Genomic DNA, 16,342 nt, shown 5'->3' on the forward strand with positions numbered 1-16,342 from the left:
TAGGTTCCAAGTGTATGGTGTAATTCAGCATCTGCACCTAGGTTATGCTGTCAGTCAGAAGCCTAATTCCATCCATCATCGACATCAGACGGTTGAATCCTTTACCTGATTAAGTCACTCTCCCCCCACATCCCTCCTCTGCGACCACATCTGTTCATTTGCTCTATTTCTTGATCTACCACACACGAGAGAAATCCTGTGGTGCCGGTCTTTCTCCCAGTGATGAGTGCCACAGACGCAGGCCCCTCAAGGCCCATCCGCGGTGTTGCAAATGGAGGATTCCATCTTTTTAATCTTCCATTTTCTTTTCATAGCACATCTTCATTATCTGTCATTGGTTGATGGGCACTTAGGTTGTTTCCAGCTATACTGTGACTAGCACAGGGATGCAGATATCTCTTTGAATAAGTGTCTTCATATTCTTCAGATAAACACCCAGAAGCGGAATCAGATGGTAGTTCTCATCTTAATTTTTTTGAGGAACCTCCCTACTGTTTTCCATAATGACTGCACTAACTTATACTCCCTCCAACTGTGGGCCGGTTCTGTTCTCGTTATCATGGCATCCTGGCCAATGCTCCTTTTTCTCTCCTCCCCTTCCCTCCCCTCCCGTCTCCTTCCCCTGCCTTTCTCTTCTCTCTCCTCCCCTCCTCTCCTCTTCTCTCTCTTTTCTTTTGAAGGGATTTTGGGTCATACTTAGCTCTACGCTTGGGAGCTGCCCCCAGCTTTGCTTGGGGTGGGGGGGGTGGAGAAATCATGTGACGCCAAGATCTAGCCGGGGTTAGTCCCACCCAAGGCAACGACCTTACCTCTGTGCTAGCTCTCCAGTGCTAACACTTGTTTCTTGAGATAACTGGTGGAGGAGACAGAACCTTGAGATGCTGATTTATGTTTTCCCTATATATCACCTTTTTTAATAGTCCCCCAACAGTTACCTCTGATTGTCTACTCTACTGCAGACTGCTCACTGAAGGCAGCACACAGATCAGCAGGAAAGTAAAGCAAATGCCCAAAGGAGACAAGTGGGTTAAAGAACAGAAAGGTGGAAGGAAAGGAGAGGTTGATGACGTCATATTTAGAAAAGTCTTCCTTGCTCTTCTTTATGGCAACGTTTTCCGTGATTTCTTTCACTAGCTTTTTTTTTAACTTTTAAAATTTACTCTTATTAAACCAAACTTCTGAGTTTTCTGAACCTCCATTTTATGTTTGTTTTTCTACGCCGCTAATGTCTATATTGTCTTCATCATTTTCTGGCCCCTGATCTTTTTGGAGGGGGAATTCATTTGTAGTTGTTTTCATAAGTTCTTAAGATGGTTTCTTGGTCCGTTGCCTTTCAGCCTTTCTTCTTTACTCATGTATCTATTTAAAGGCATAAATATCCTCCAAGTACTGTCTTTCATATATTCTTATGGCGTTTTATACATTAAACTTGTTATAGCTACAAATTATATTGATGTAAGGAGGGAGGAAGAGATTAAAATTTAATTTTAATTTAAAAAATTTGGGACCACACCAAGAAGTGCTCAGGTGCACTCACGCATCATTCCTGGTGGGGATCAAGGATGTGATATTAGGGATGGAACTGGAGTAGACCATGTGCAAGGCACGCACCTTAACTCTGCACTGTTTTTCTGGCCCACAAATTCACTCCTTTTCAAATGGCCAAACTAATTTCATCTATTAAAAATCCAGGTCTGGAGAGAGAGAACTCAAGTGGCTGAGTGCATGCCCTCATGTGGTAGACCATCCTGTGTCTCTTCCTCGGCACGTGGGCCCCAAGCACTATCAGGAGAGACACCTCCTACCCCCCAACAAACAGAGACTTGGAACTATACCCCATGAATTGCTAGGTCTGGCCTAAAAACAAACAAACAAAAATCCGTCCTTTCTAACTCGCTTGAAATATGATCTTTGTCATATTCTAAATGGCAGAATCCGGGTTTATTTGTGCCTCTAGTATTTCTCATGACTAAGACCAGGCTAATTTGAACTTATAATCTCTGATAACATGCTTTAACAACTGGTAAATTTCCTACCCATACCCATTTCTGCCCCAGATTTTCCCTGAACTAATTTTGCTGATTTCTTTTTCCATATAAACCTTAGAACCAGATGGTCTAGTTGAAAAGAAAAATAGGGGCCCAGGGATATGACTCACATGGAAGGATCCTTGTAATATATTTTTCAGTTTTTGGGCCACACTCAGTGGTGCTCAGGGCTCTCTCCTGACTCGGTGCTGGTGGAGCTCAGAGGACCTTATGTGGTACCGGAGATCAAACCTGGGTTGATCATGTGTAGGGTCCCTGTCTTGCAGGCATGAGGCCACCAGTTGGATCCCGACATTGCCCACATTGCCAAGTGATTCCCCAATGTTATAATGGAAGTGTTCCACTCCATTGTGCTGTAACCAAGTATGCAACCTTGGGTATTATGGTAACAACAAAGGGAATGGAAAGGAATAGAAGAGAAACAAAAAGTTATTTAGAAAAAAAAAAGGAAAGGAAAGGAAAGGAAAGGAAAGAGAGGGCCAAGGGCTGTCTCCAGAGAGCATCTGCCTTGGAGGTGTGAGACCCTGAGTTTGATCCCCAGCGCCGCCCCACCCCGCCATGAGCTGAATGAGTCTCAGCCGCTCTGCTGTCTGGGAGCCCCACAGCACAACAGTATGTGTGATCTCTGGTGTATTGCCAATTGTGTGTGAGCCCCCAAACTGAAGATGTGCTGATCCAGTGAGCAGGAGTGAGAACCCCAGCAAGCATGTGACCAATCACTGCAACCAAAGTGTGTGAGTCCCCACATACACATGCATACAAGTGCCACAACCGAGTGTGTGCCTGTACATACAACAACAGCAGCAAAAAGGGAAAGGAAGAGGACGAAAAGAAAAAAAAACCTTGTCATTCTTTTCACTGAGATCATTTTAATACTACAGATGAATAGAGGAAGAATTAATATGTTTATTTTGCTTTATCTTCCAATCTAAGAAAATGCTATTTCTTTCATTTTCATTTTGTTTGTTTGTTTTTCTTTTTTGCATGTTCAGGGGTTACTCCTGGCTCTGCACTTAGGAATCGCTTCTGTTGTTCCGGGGACCAAATGAGATTCCAGGGATAGAACCCAGGTCAGCCTGTGCAAGGCAGATGTTCTACCTGCTGTACTCCGTTTGTTTGTTTGTTTGTCTGGCCTCTTTTGTTTCTTTTGTTGTTTGGGCGCATACTAGGCAATACTCAGGGCTACTCCTGCAGGGGTCTGATGGGAAGGAAGGGGATTGCTCTAGGAGGTGCTCAGTAGACCATGTGGTGCTCGAGATTAAACTCGGGCCTCCTGCATGTAAAGCCCATTGAGCTGTCTCTCTGGCCTCAGGACATGTCATTTTTTTGTTTAAACTATTTTTTCTCTTAAATCTCTTGGTAGCTTTTGGAAACTTTTCCTGTAGATTTTCCACACATCTTTTCAAATTTTGCCCTATTTTTTCTATTTTCGTTATTACTATTGTAAGTGAATCATTTCTTAATTCTTCTAGTTGGTTCTTGTAGCTATGAAGGTCACGATGTTTTTGCAAGTACTTTCTGGTACTTTTGCATTCAACCATAATACTGAATTACATTTTTGTTTAAGTTTTTAACTAGTAAATGACTTTTCTTAAATGAAGCTTTCAGCCTTGCAAAGAGAATGCGCATTATATTTTAAAGCCTCCAGAATAAATGGCCATTTAATGATTCAATGAGTTAATAAGTGTAAGATGCTTGGAGTGGGGCTGGGCACATCTTCTGAGCCGGGGCTAATAGCGGCTGTGCATTTACACAGGGTTTCATCACATTTAATCCTCTCAGTGACCCCTGGGAGGTAGAATGGATCTTTATTTCCATATTCTAGATAAAGAACCTGAAGGTCAGAGATGTTAAGTGGTTTATCAAAGGTCCCCCCTCAGCATGGTGGATCTGACCTATAATGCCTGGTACCATCTCAGAAGAAGAGAACCAAGTGAACCTTTAAGAAAGTGAAGTGGCCTGAGAGATGCCCACCCCAAGGTGGTATAAATCATGGAGGGGACAAGGAAGGTTGGTGGGATGCACTAGCCTCTGCCTTGCCCCTCGCAATGGCAGCTTCTCCAGGCTACATTCCAGGCCTCTGAGTTCCAGATGCATAAGATTGGAAATGCCCTTGCGAGGGGCCCTGGGGTGGGCCTGAATGGTAGTTCCATGGTGAGACCCCAGGGAGGACACTTCAGTGTGTCCCCTTCCCCCCAGCACCAGCTTGGCCCCCATGCACTGCAGCAGGAGATGGGGGAGGAAGCCAGGGTGCCGGCCGACGACATCTGAGAAAGATAAGGTGGCAGGTGCAGGAAGAGATTTGGGACATCCAGGACCTCTGACTTCTGATTCCCACCCTCCCTCCCTTCCCCTTACCCTATCTTCTCCATTTTCCTTCATTCTCCCCAACCCCCTCACCAGTTTCTCTGGGCCCTGAGGGGAGGTTCCATTTACAGACTGGGAATCAAGGTCAGAGATGAGAGAGGCAGCTGTCAGGGGAGCCTGAGTGTAGAGACCAGGATCTCTTCTTCGGCCTCTGAGGTTGCCACCTCCCACTGAAACAGACAGGAAGTCACTCTTGTGCTCTCCAACTTACCCTGTTACCTTCCAGCATAAGCGGAAAATTTCCAGCCTGACATGTCTGAGAATCCAATTTGTTGCCCCATCTGTTGACTAAGCAGACAATTATTTGGGGGGCGGGGAGTCTCCTAAGCAGTGCTAAGTGGGCTCAGGGGCCCCAACCTGTGATTCTCTGTCAACTGGGCACCCTGTTCAATGCCAGATGCTGTGCTGCTCAGGTCCTGCATTGGCAGGGATTATGCGGGACACCCCAGTGGTGCGCTAGGTCTTTGATGCATAGGGGGCCATATGGTACAGGGAAATAAACCCATGGGAGGTGGCAGGCATGCACCCTAACCTCAGTACCAGCTCCCAGCCCAAGCACAACCAATCTTCCTCCTTCTTCCCTCCCTCCCTCCCTCCCTCCCTCCCTCCCTCCTTCCCTTCCTTCCTTCTTTTCCTCCCTCCTTCCTCTTTCCTTCCTTCATTTCTCTTTTTCTTTTGCTTTCTCCCTCTCTCCCTCTCTCTTTTGCTTTCCTTTCTTCCTTCCTCCATTTCTTTTTCTTTTGCATTCTTTCTCCCTCTCTCCATGCTTTTGCTTCCTTCCTTCTTTCCTTCCTTCCTTCCTTCCTTTCTTTCTTTCTTTCTTTCTTTCTTTCTTTCTTTCTTTCTTTCTCTTTTCCATTCTTTCTTTCTCCCATTCTATTTTTTCTTCCCAGTAGGCTATGTTTAGGGCTGACTCAGATGTTGTGCTCACGGATCACTCCTGATGGTACTCCAGGGACCATATGTGGTATTGCCAGTAAGGCAGGTGGACCACTTTTAAGGCAAGTCTTCTATGCCCTGTACTGCCTCTCCAGCCCAGCATTTTGGAGGGGGGGCATGTTTAAAGTTTTTTTTTTAATATTTTTTTAAATTTTATTTTCCCCTTACACTTTATAAAAACATTGTGGTTTACAAACTTGTTCATAATGATTTTTTACAGGCATTCAGTAGTCCAACACCAATCTGACCACCATTACATGTTCCCTCCACCATTGTCTCCAATTTTCCCAACCACCCTTTAAGTCTGTCCCCATAGCAGGCCCTCGATAATTTATTTGTATGGCTTGTTATCAAAATTTGCTAACAGAATGATCAAAAAATGTTTTCTTAGAAGAAGTTAGTGAAGATTGTTGTAACTCACCATGGAGCCATTAAGTCCTTGTACAAGAGAATGTAACAGAGAAGCTCAGCATTCTTTTTTATGGTCCACCTGGATGCAAACCCAGATCCATGCGACTGAAGACACAGACAATTCCCTCGCCAATTCTTCCCTGCCTGTGTTCTGTTTACAGCAATCCTTTAGCTCAGAGATCCCAAACTTATTTGGCCTACTATCCCCTTTATCCTTTTAAGGAATTACAAATAAAACCAAAAAACTCCCCCCACCCACCCAGATCTCTCTGGAAATCTACCTTGACTATGCAGACACACAAAAAGTACACTCCAATTGCACCCAAGTCTACCACACACCCTCTCCCCTGCCACTTTCAGTGGTGTCTCGGGGGCCAGTATCTCCCACTTTGGGAAGTACTTCCCAGCTCCCCAGAGGAAGCTAGTGGACCCTTTCCACCTTACCTCAATCTGAGACTTCAGTTCTGAAAGTTCAAGTCACTTCAGCGATGGTGTTAGCAAGCAGCTCCGTCGCAGTTTCCTTTCCTTTCCTTTCCATTTTCATTTATTTGTCACTGTCACTTGTCCTCCCGTTGTTCATCAATTTGCTCGAGAGGGCCCAGTAACGTCTCCATTTTGAGACTTGTTGTTACTGTGTTGGCATATCGAATACATCACAGGTAGCTTGCCAGGCTTTGCCGTGCTGGCGAGATACTCTCGGTAGCTTGCTGGGCTCTCCGACAGGGGCGGAGGAATCAAACCCGGCTCAGCCAGGCTGGCTGCACGCAAGGCAAACACCGTACCGCTGTGCTATCGCTCCAGCCAATTTTATTTATTTATTTTTAAGTAAAGCAAGATAGCGTTTTTGAATGAAACTTACTTAGAAAGACATGAGTGGAGAGAAAGAGGAAGCACATGATCAAGAGAGCACCTGGGATTCTCCTGAGGCAGGAAAAAGCTAGCGAAGTTGTGTAGAGATAAACCATATATAAGCTCAAGGGAGAAGATGGGCTGAAGAGCAAGCCCATTTTTAGAACTTGAACTAAAACAAAACTCTAGATAGTTTTCATATCAAGAACCTGGGAGAAAGTAATGTGTTATTTTCTCCAGAGAAAGACCGAACAGAAGGTGTTGCCATAGAGCCCCTTCTCTTGGCCCTAGGAAATATTCACTTCCCTGAACTCTGGATGAATCTCATCTCTGTCCTTCACCTCTGTGATGGCTTCGGGGCTCCTGTCAGGCTTTGGACTGCACCGAGGATGGTGGGCTTACTCTGGACTATTCTTGGCTGACAGTGGGACCCTTCGGTGCCAGAACTGGCCCCCTTCAGACCCCGCACAGAGGCAGGAGCAAGTGCACTCGAGCAAGTGGGACAACTGCCATGGTTGGCATTCGGTGAGCCAAATGAGAAGGAGCAGTCACCCCGGTGTCCTGACTTGGCACCTGGAGGCCTCTTGCCAGTTGAGCTTCTCACCCTGCTCCCTCCTGAGCACCTGGCACAAAGCCCAACAGATGACATCTGACCATCAGCTTTGCCCTGCAGAGGCCTCCTGGGATGCAGAAGTTCTGTTCCAGTGATAGGAAGCCAGGACACAGCACTCTGGCTTGACACTGCCCACTCCTGGCCTGCACCTCACCACCTGGTCATTGTCTTCTTCATCTTCTGCATCTTCAGCATCTTTTTCCTCCTCCTATTCACACACAGCAGCAGTTGTTTACAGGTCTGGAGCCTTCAATGTGTGTCGCACTGCTGTTCTGAGTGTCATCTGGGCAACTGTCATTGTGGACACCTGCCGGCCTCACCCATTCACAGGTGTCAGTCCTCTGGCCTGGGCCAGCCCTGTGGGTGAGAGTCGGCGCATGGCATCTTGACTCCATAGTCTTGGCTCTGTTTTTTGGCAATACTTCTGGATGGTCCTTCTCCCTATACAGTGTGGGGGAGATTCACATGCCGTGGTGCTGGGGGACACTGCTAGGGATGGAATCCAGGGTTACCATATGCAAAGCGGGTGTTCCAGTTCTCTCCTAGAGGCCTATTTGTATATGGTGGAGGGGGAAGGCCACACCTGGAAGTGCTCAGGGCTTACTCCTGGTTTTGCACTTGGGATCACTCCTAGCAGGGCTCAGGGGACCATATGGCTCCCCAGAAGCACTGCAGCTGAAGAGAAAAGTGCTCACCTCTGGGGGTCAGATACATTGAGAGGGAGCAAGAACAAGGGCTTGTGGCCAGGATGCAGCTCACTCCAGCGTGACCAGGACAGATTCTCTCTGTCTGATGCCTCAGTTTCCCCAGGCATAAGTGGGAGTGCTGAAATTCTATGATCTAATTCTCCACCTCGAGTAAAGGGTGGTCACCACTGCTTTCTAGAGGTCCAGAGGAGCTGAGCCATGGTGGAGTTCAGGAAGATGTTCCTCCCCAGTCCCACTCAGTGCCTTCAGCTCAGTGTCCTGGAGGCCTTCCTGGCGGCCATGAAGATTTCCTCCCAGCGTCAGCCTCTTCAACTTCTCAGCAGATTTCTGCCCTTTTCCACGTGAAATTCTTCTTGCAGTCCATCTACCTTGTCTTCTCCCTTCTGAACTCTTTTCTTTTTTTCTGTTGTATTGTTTTTGGTGGGGGCCACACCTGGTGATGCTCAGAGGTAACTCCTGGCTCTGCACTCAGGAATTACTCCTGGCGGTGCTTAGGGGACCATATGGGATGATGAGGATCAAACCTGGGTTGACCGTGTGCATGGCAAATGCCCTACCTGCTGTACTATCACTCTGGCCCCTGAGCTCTCCCTTCCTTCCTTCCTTCCTTCCTTCCTTCCTTCCTTCCTTTCTTTCTTTTTTTTCTTTTTTATAAATGTAGGAGTACTGCTACTTATTCAGCCATTGATTAAGCTAAAATTTTTTTAACTTGGATATCTATGAGATAGACTATTACAAAACTGTTCATAATTGGGTTTCACTTATACAATGATCCAGCACCCATTCCTCCACCAGTGTACATTTCCCACTGTCAATGTCTCCCGTTTTCCCACCACCATCCCCCAGCCCCAGCCTCCCTCTATGGGAGGCACTTTCCTTCATGCTCTCTCTCTCCTTTTCCTTTGTTCATTATGGTTTGCAATACAGGTGCTAGGAGGTCATAGTGTTTGTTCAAGGCATTCGGTATTTTTATCGAGACGGTGAGACTGGATAGCTTTTCAATTGGGTGGAAGTTTTGGGGGTGTGGATATGACTCCTGAGGCTTCTGGAAGTATAGGGAAGTGGGGGGGGGGTAGCCCATCCCGACCCTGAGAAAACCTGGAGATTTCAGTCACAGAATTTTCAGCAGATTATATCTTGGTGAGATCTGTTCTGAGATGGTGGAGTCAGGCCGGAGGTATGGTGGTGGTTTTTGATTGTGGAAGATACTGTGGGGCGGGGGGGAGAGGGGGCTCTGCTTGGGTGGTCACCAGGCCAACCTGCCCCCCTTCGATTTTCTCTAGTCTGTTCGGCCATGCGGGGGTCCGGGATTAACTACGGTTTTTGATCTCTTTCAAGATTTATTTATGGGTCTAAGATAATGTCTCTCTGAGAACTCCCTTGCGTCCATGATAACAGATGGGTTTCCTAAGCTCAGAGCTCTTCAACCTGTAGGGTCCCCTGGGATGAGCCCTGTGGCCCTCCCAGGGGACTTGGGAGTAAGGGGGGGACGATTTGGGTGTGAAGTTCAAGCTCTGCCAGAGTAATCAAGTCCTTTGTCTGGGACCCAGAAGACCTAGGAACCTGCAGGCGACTAGCCAGTTAGAGGTGGGGGGGAGGGAATGTCAGAGTGACTAGTATGTCAGGAATGCCGTTAGTTTGGACCCCACCCCCACTCTCCACAATGACAGTTTCTAATCCCAGGGGCCCCTGGAGTCCTCTAGACTGGCAAGGATTCATTCTAAGTTCTGCACACAGCCCTAGAGGACACGTGCCAGCTTCCTCTAACTCCACCTCTTCCCCTCATGCCTGCTGCCCTCAGCGCCCCACCCCACCACTCCAGTTTCTGCCCCCACCCTCCCCACCTGCCCCTGACTTCCCCTCCTGCCCCTGCCCTCCCCACCTGCCCCTGCCCCCCACACCCACGTCATCCTGCCCCCTTCTATCTGGGGTAGTCCTGTGTTCTCTGTCCTCCTGGCTAAGTCTCCTCTTCCAGAGTCCCTCCCTCACTGCCCGCGGGGTATGTGTCTCCCTGGGTTCTGCCCGGGGTGGCCCACTCCGCCCTCAGTCCTGTGACCCTCTCAGGCCCTGCCCCCCTCCCCCCTCCAGCAGGAGATCATGGGTGGAGGGGGACATGGAAGAGCTGATGTCTTTCAGATGGAAAGGGCAGAGGCAGCAGGTGGAAGCACTCGGGCAGGGGGAGAGCCCCTCGGGAGGGAATGAGCGAGTGCTTGAAGGAGAGGGGGAGGAGACGGATCGGGGGACGAGGGGTCCAGGGCTGGGCAGGCCTCTGTGGCTGCCTTCCTCTCCGGACCAGTGATGCGGCGCCAGGCGCTGGCCCCGTGGCCGTGGGCGCGTGCTCGGTGAGGCGCCCCTCGGCGTGTCCCTGCCCACCTCCCTCCTCCTGCGTCGGTCCTCGGAGCTTCGCCCGCGGCCCCAGCGCGGGCACTGACGCGGGCCCGCGCGTGAGTCAAGCCTGCGTCACGGCGCCCCGCCGCCAGGGTGGCCTCTCGGCAAGCGAGGGGACCGCGCGCCGCGCTCCGCCCAGCTCGTTCCGCTCCGCAGAGCCGGCGCGGCCAGGGCGCAGGGAGGGCGGCCCTCGGCCTCGGCCCCTCGGCCCCCCTCGGCTCTCGGGCCGCTGCCGAGGTCTGAGCGCCCCGCGGGCAGGAGCTGGGCCGGCGCCGCCGCTCGGAAGGCGCAGAGAGCGGGCGCACAGCCGCGGGTCCCCTCGCGCCTGGCCCGGGGCCCGCCCGCGGGACGGACCGTGCGCGCGCCACCGTCGGGGGCTGCAGCCGCTCGGCCGGGGGCAGGGGCCGGTCCCCGCGACGGTCCGCACCGGACAGGTGAGTCGCCGCCAGGCCGGCCCCGCAACTTCCGAGGGCCCCGCCCCACCCCGGAGGCCTCGGGACGGAGGTTCGAGGCGGCGCCGCGCGGGCATCCTCCCGGCCCCGCGCCCTCCGCGGGCTCCTGCCGCCGCTCCCGCCGCCGTCCGTTGCCTGGCGACCGAGCCCCGAAGGCGGCGCGGCGCGCACGGGGCTGGGCACCCCGCTCCGGATTTCGGGGCTCCCAGAACTCCGGGGGGTAACGGGAGCGTGCACCCGCGGAGCAGGAGCGGGGCGGAGGCCGGCGCGGCGCGGCGCGCTCGGGGCGCAATCCCGCGGGGAGGCGGGCGCGGCCCCAGAACCCTCGTCCCAGCCGCCCCGCGCCGGGCCTGTGACCTTGACGGCAACGCGGTTGGCAGAGGCAGAGCGCTCGCGCCCGCACGGATCAGAACCCCCAGTCGTGGGGGCCGCTCCTCGCCGAAGGGATGGGGAGCTCGCCCGGTCCCCGCCCTCCTCCCGGGCTGCGCGGGTTGGAAGGGACAGGCGGGGAGGGGGACCGTGCGGCGGGCGGGGTGCCGTCCCCGGAGAGAGAGGGCCCCCCCGCACTGGTACCTGTGCGCTTCGCGTTCCCGGGAGATGCTCGCCGCTCTCCCCGGGGCGCGGCCGCCGTGGAAGGAAAGCTGGTTTCCTTTGAAATCCCAGACCGCCGTGCCGGAGCTCCGGGCGCGCAGAAATCCCCGGGCCGTGCGGCTTACTAGCAAAGAGCTCGAGGGGGGAAAAACAGCGGCAAAAACAACACGATTTGATCTCATCCCGCTATCCTTTCCTAAGAAATATCTCCACCGGCCTTGGGGCTCAGGAAATTTCTAACCAGATCTACCATAAGGAGCAATTCTGATGTGAAGATGGGGTGCACGGGGATGGGGAATGGGGGTTGGTCTGGGAAGAGAAGGAAGGTTCTTCTGGCCCTGTTACAGGACCTTCAGGTGCGAAGAAAATCCTGTGTTGGCTTTAGTTGAAGAAAATTTCTTTCCCTCAACACAACTTTAGAGCTTTGCCTTAGGCTGTGCTGATGGTACCCCAGGGTGTCTGGAGAAGGGCAGAACAGTGGCAAGGTCACTGTGTGCCTCACCCCGGGGTGCTCAGGACCTTTACCCCAACCTCAGGGTGGCCTCAGGGGTGGTGGCCCCATGACCCACTCCCCCAGGTCAGGACAGGTTTTGAGGTCACACCTGGTTGTTCTTGGCCGTGACCCTCCTGGTCCTTCCCCCTCTCCCTCAGCATCTGTAACTAAGTAGGTGGCAGGCCAGGCTCCCTGCAGCAGCATGGGTGAGTCAGTGTGGGAGGTGGATGGTGCCCACCAGCTCTGACTGGAGTGAGTTTCCTGGGCCTGAGTCACACACAGAGTCATGTGCCAGCTGTTTGGGAGCTGAATGGAGTCTTTCACGGGCCTGATCTCGGAGGGCTTGGGTGGGCGGGGGACCCCTGACTTTGCAGAGATGAGCTCAGAGCTGAGCCCTGACTGCAGGCAGGGGGTACTTGAGTTCTGACCCAGGGGGGAGGTGTGCTGGATCAGCTTGGGGGTCAGGGGGGCAAGGCTAGGGCAGGCCTTGTGACAGTGGTCAGAACTGGGCCCAGTACTCTACCATGTGCCTGCCAGCTGACCTTGGGCAAGTCCCTTCAGCTCTGCAGCCTCCCAGAGTTGGGATACCCTGGCTGCACCTTCCCTATGGGCTGCAGGAGCCCGGTGCTGTGCGTCCCCTTTTCCAAAAGGGCCTTCAGAAGGGGCCGCTTCTTATCCTGTCCTTCCATCCTTCCTTGGTTCTGACTGTGAACAGGGCGTGGAGACAAGGAGGGCCACAGGGCTTCCTGTGGAGTTAAAAGCACTCAGGGCGGATTGCAAAGGGACCTAGTTCCACGCTGGTTGAGAAGCCTGAATCAAAGCGGGGTTCTGGGGGCTGTGGAGTTGGGCGAGGGTGAGGGGTTGTGTTGACTCTGGGGGTGCTCCAGGTTGACTGTGTCCTAGCCCCAGGGGGCAGAGGCTGCTGTGTGGCCTGCAGGGCTCTCTGTCCTTGGAGCTGCCTCGCCATCCTCCTACCCACTGTCCCAGCGAGACTGGAGCCGCACGCTGCCAGCTGGTCAGCCTCCCTTCTCCTGGAGAGGAAAGTGAAGAGCATGTCTAGTGCCTTCGATCCTCACCGGGGCTCCTGGGCTCTGTGCTTTGTCCCTCGTCAGTACTGTGTGCAGAAACAGCAGCCAGGCAAACGAGATGCTTGCAAAGTGAAGGCCGCAAGAGGCGCCCCGGCACAGTAGGCCCTGTGGACCCAGAGACTCCGAGCTGTGAGTGCGTGTGTATGTGGGGGGCTGCACCCTAGAGTCCTGCTGGGTCTAGAGCCGCTGCCAAGGATGGCAGAGACAGACAGGAGCGGCCTCCTGAAAGGCAGGGTTCATCTGCCTGAGCCCCGTCCCTCTGTTCCTGGCCTTTCCTGTCAGAACCGCCGTAGCCAGGGGGATGCATCCTCTCCCCCTGGAAGGCTGCTCAGAGGAGCAGCAGGGCCACTTAGAGGGAGGGTGGACTGGGGCCTTTGCTCCGAAAATCAGGTCTGAGTTATCACTGCTCCCAGGTGGGGCTGCAGAAGTCCGACCAGTGGGATGTGTGGAGCAGCAGGATGGGTGGGAAAGATGCTCACGAGGCCTTTCACGTTCTGCTGTGGCAAGTAGGGGCCCGGGGCAGCTCTGGTGCACTGTCCCCAGCTTTGATGGGCATGGCATGGCGGACAGGGAGTAGCTGTCCTGTAGGCTTTTTGGAGGAACAGTGAGTGCATGCCAGCAGTGCCGCGCGGGAAGCAGACAGTGCTGCCATCCGGGCTTTGGCGGTGCCCTCTGTCCAGGGCTGAGGGCTTCATTCCGCCACCGTCATCTCTTTTAGCCCTCTCCGCAGTCCCGGGAGACAGAGATTGCGCCTGAGAGCTATGGGAACTGAGCTTCAGACAGGTTCAATAGTTTGTTCAAGGTCACTCAGAGTGAGGTGGGGCAGTCCACGCATGCGCACACAGGTTTGTTGGAGGCTAAACTTCATGGCCTTCAACACTGTGTCATATTGTCCTCACAATGAGTTTAACAAGACCACATGACTTCCCTGACCTGTGCCCAAAGGTGCTGTGGTGGGGAACCGTGTGGCACCAGGGACCAGCTCAGGGCCTCTCATGTGCAAGGGATGACTCCAGCCCCGTCAGCTATCACCGGGTCCCCATAATAAGTTCTAATAAACACTTGCTAACAACCTGTGTGTTTCCCTAAATGAAGTTGTCTAATCCTGTGGGTCCTGTTCTTTATGCTGATGTTCCAAGAAAGGGGGGAAATGTGCCTTCACTAGTGGGAAACTGGGAGAGAATCAATAGGCATAAATGCCCAACATTGGGGAACTTTGGTCTGAAGGTCCAGAGAAAGAGTTTTGGGGACTAAGAGAGAAAGATAGTGGGTAAAGCGCTCGGATGGGGCCAAGCCCGGTTCAAACTCCTGCCCTGCAGAGGGTCCCCCAAGCACCACCAGGAGTGACCCTGGAGCACAGAACCACGAGTAAGCCCTGAGCACTGCCAGGTGTGATCCGAACGCCAGCCCCTCCCCCAAAGAGCCCAGACTCCATCTCTATGGCCTGTCTTTTTTTCTTCCTTGTCTCTGCCACCCCTGACCTGGTGCGCTCAGCGATTGGCCCAGCACCAGGTTGGTGCTGGGGGCAGCGAGGGAACAGTCAGAGCAGATGGGCAGTGACCCTGAGATCTGTGTCAGCAGGACCCAGGATGGATGGAGCCCAGGGCAGCGGTCAGCTCAGGTTTCTGGCTGCAGGGCCAGTGTGCTGGGGACTCGCAGCTTCTTACGGTGGCCTCAGACCCCAGGAAAATTCTCCCACTCAGGGTTATTTACAGCAGTAACGGCAGGCAGGGTTGCCCGGAGAGGCCACTATCCCTGCCCCGAGACACTGTCCTTGGCTGTTCTGGGAAGTTTGGCGTCTGATTCCTCCTGCTTCTCCATTTCTGAGAAGTCACCATCCCTGGAGGATGCTCCTGGCCTGTCCTGGCCTGCCCGCCACCTCCCTGATACCCCGAGTCTATGGGGTACCTTCCTGTGGATGAAGCACCGGTGCCCCCACCCTGAGGACACACATTTTCCCAGAAGCCTTTGCCTGGTTGGCAACCATTTTGTGGCATGGAGCCTATGAATGCTTCTTTGCCTGCCTCTTCCCATGAGTAATTTATTTTATGTTTTTTAAAATCCTTTTTTCATTGCTTGAGAGTACTGTGATTTACAATACTGTTAGGGATGGTTTCCTGAGTACATAAATTCCAACAGCACACCCATCACCAGTATATGCAACTCCCTCCCCCTCCAAGGACCCCCAATACTACTCTCAAACACTCCCTGCCAGACTCACTTGTGTGGTTTTCTCCCATTGTGTTTCCTTTGGCCCTTTGTTGCCACTTTGCTGTGTATCTTTTGGAGAGGGGCAAGGGGGTAGCGCCACACCCAGTGATGCTCAAGGGTAACTCCAGGCTCTGCATACAGGAATCACCGCAGGCGGGCTCAAGGGACCATATGGGTTGCTGGGAATGCCGGAGATCGAACCCGGGTTGGCTGCATGCAAGGCAATTGCCCTACCCATTTTGATATCTCTCTGGCCCCTCCTGTTATCTCACATATGAGAGAGATCATTCTGCGTCTGTCCCTTTCCTTCTGACTGACTCCACTCAGCCTATCCTCCAATTACATCTATGTAGCAGCAAATTGCATGAGTTTGTCCTTTTGTAGTACTGCATGCATAGCAAACAATTAAAACAGGGGCAAGGGAGAGGGTTCAGAGAATGGAGCACATGCTTAGCACGTAGGAGCCCCAAGTCTAATATCCAGCACTGTGTGGTTCCGCGAGCATTTCTGGGTGTCCCCCCAATTAAAACATTATTAATGTATGAACAAACCCAGCTACTAAAAAATCAATTATTCACTACATATAGAAAGCTCATCTTCATGCAAAACAGCTATTGCACTGCATTGATCTCATGTTCAGAACCTGGCATATTTGCTTAAAGGACAATTCTGGGTCAGGTGAATGCCGGGCTGCCCACTGGGAGTTAAGATTTAAGTCCTCTAGTTCACCCAGCGCCTCTGGCGGGTGATTGTGAGGCTGGCACAGGCAAGAGGGAATGAAGCCTTAGCTCTGGGCCCTGGGGTCTGTTCATCAGCCCTTAATCTTTAAAACTTCTTCGTGGTGCTGGGAATGGAACCCAGTACATCACACAAGCAAGGCTCTGTGCTGAGGCCCAGACTTGGTCCGCTTCATTTGTCAGACTCTGAGCCGCCGCTTCCAGAGTCTCACGCCCAGTTCATGAGAAGGTAACAAGTCACCTCTCACCATCCTCCATCAGTCGTAATTACTGGTGTAATTAGAATTTCTGCTGGGTTCTGAGCACCACTAATTTGCCACCTCTTCTTTCACTTCCAAATAAAATTTATTATTCCTCACCCCGGATTCCTGCTGGTTGCATTTTGTCTGTAATTACCACACCCCCGGCTCCTGTGGTCTCCAGCCCACTCCAGGTTAAGAGCTTCGTG

The 16,342-nt window shown here is 52.5% G+C and overlaps 1 protein-coding gene across 1 annotated transcript in view; it reads left to right on the forward strand.

Annotated features, from left to right (window-relative positions):
- Positions 1 to 10,661: 10,661 nt before the first annotated feature.
- Positions 10,662 to 16,342, forward strand: part of SLC6A17 (solute carrier family 6 member 17) — a 51,096-nt gene continuing 45,415 nt past the window's right edge. The window contains exon 1 of the mRNA XM_056123235.1: positions 10,662 to 10,756. The gene's annotated coding sequence lies outside the window, so the exon portion shown is untranslated. The remainder of the gene's footprint in view (positions 10,757 to 16,342) is intronic.

This window comes from Sorex fumeus, unplaced genomic scaffold (genome assembly GCF_029834395.1).
Source record: "Sorex fumeus unplaced genomic scaffold, SorFum_2.1 ptg000047l, whole genome shotgun sequence".
NCBI classification, from domain to species: Eukaryota; Metazoa; Chordata; class Mammalia; order Eulipotyphla; family Soricidae; genus Sorex; species Sorex fumeus.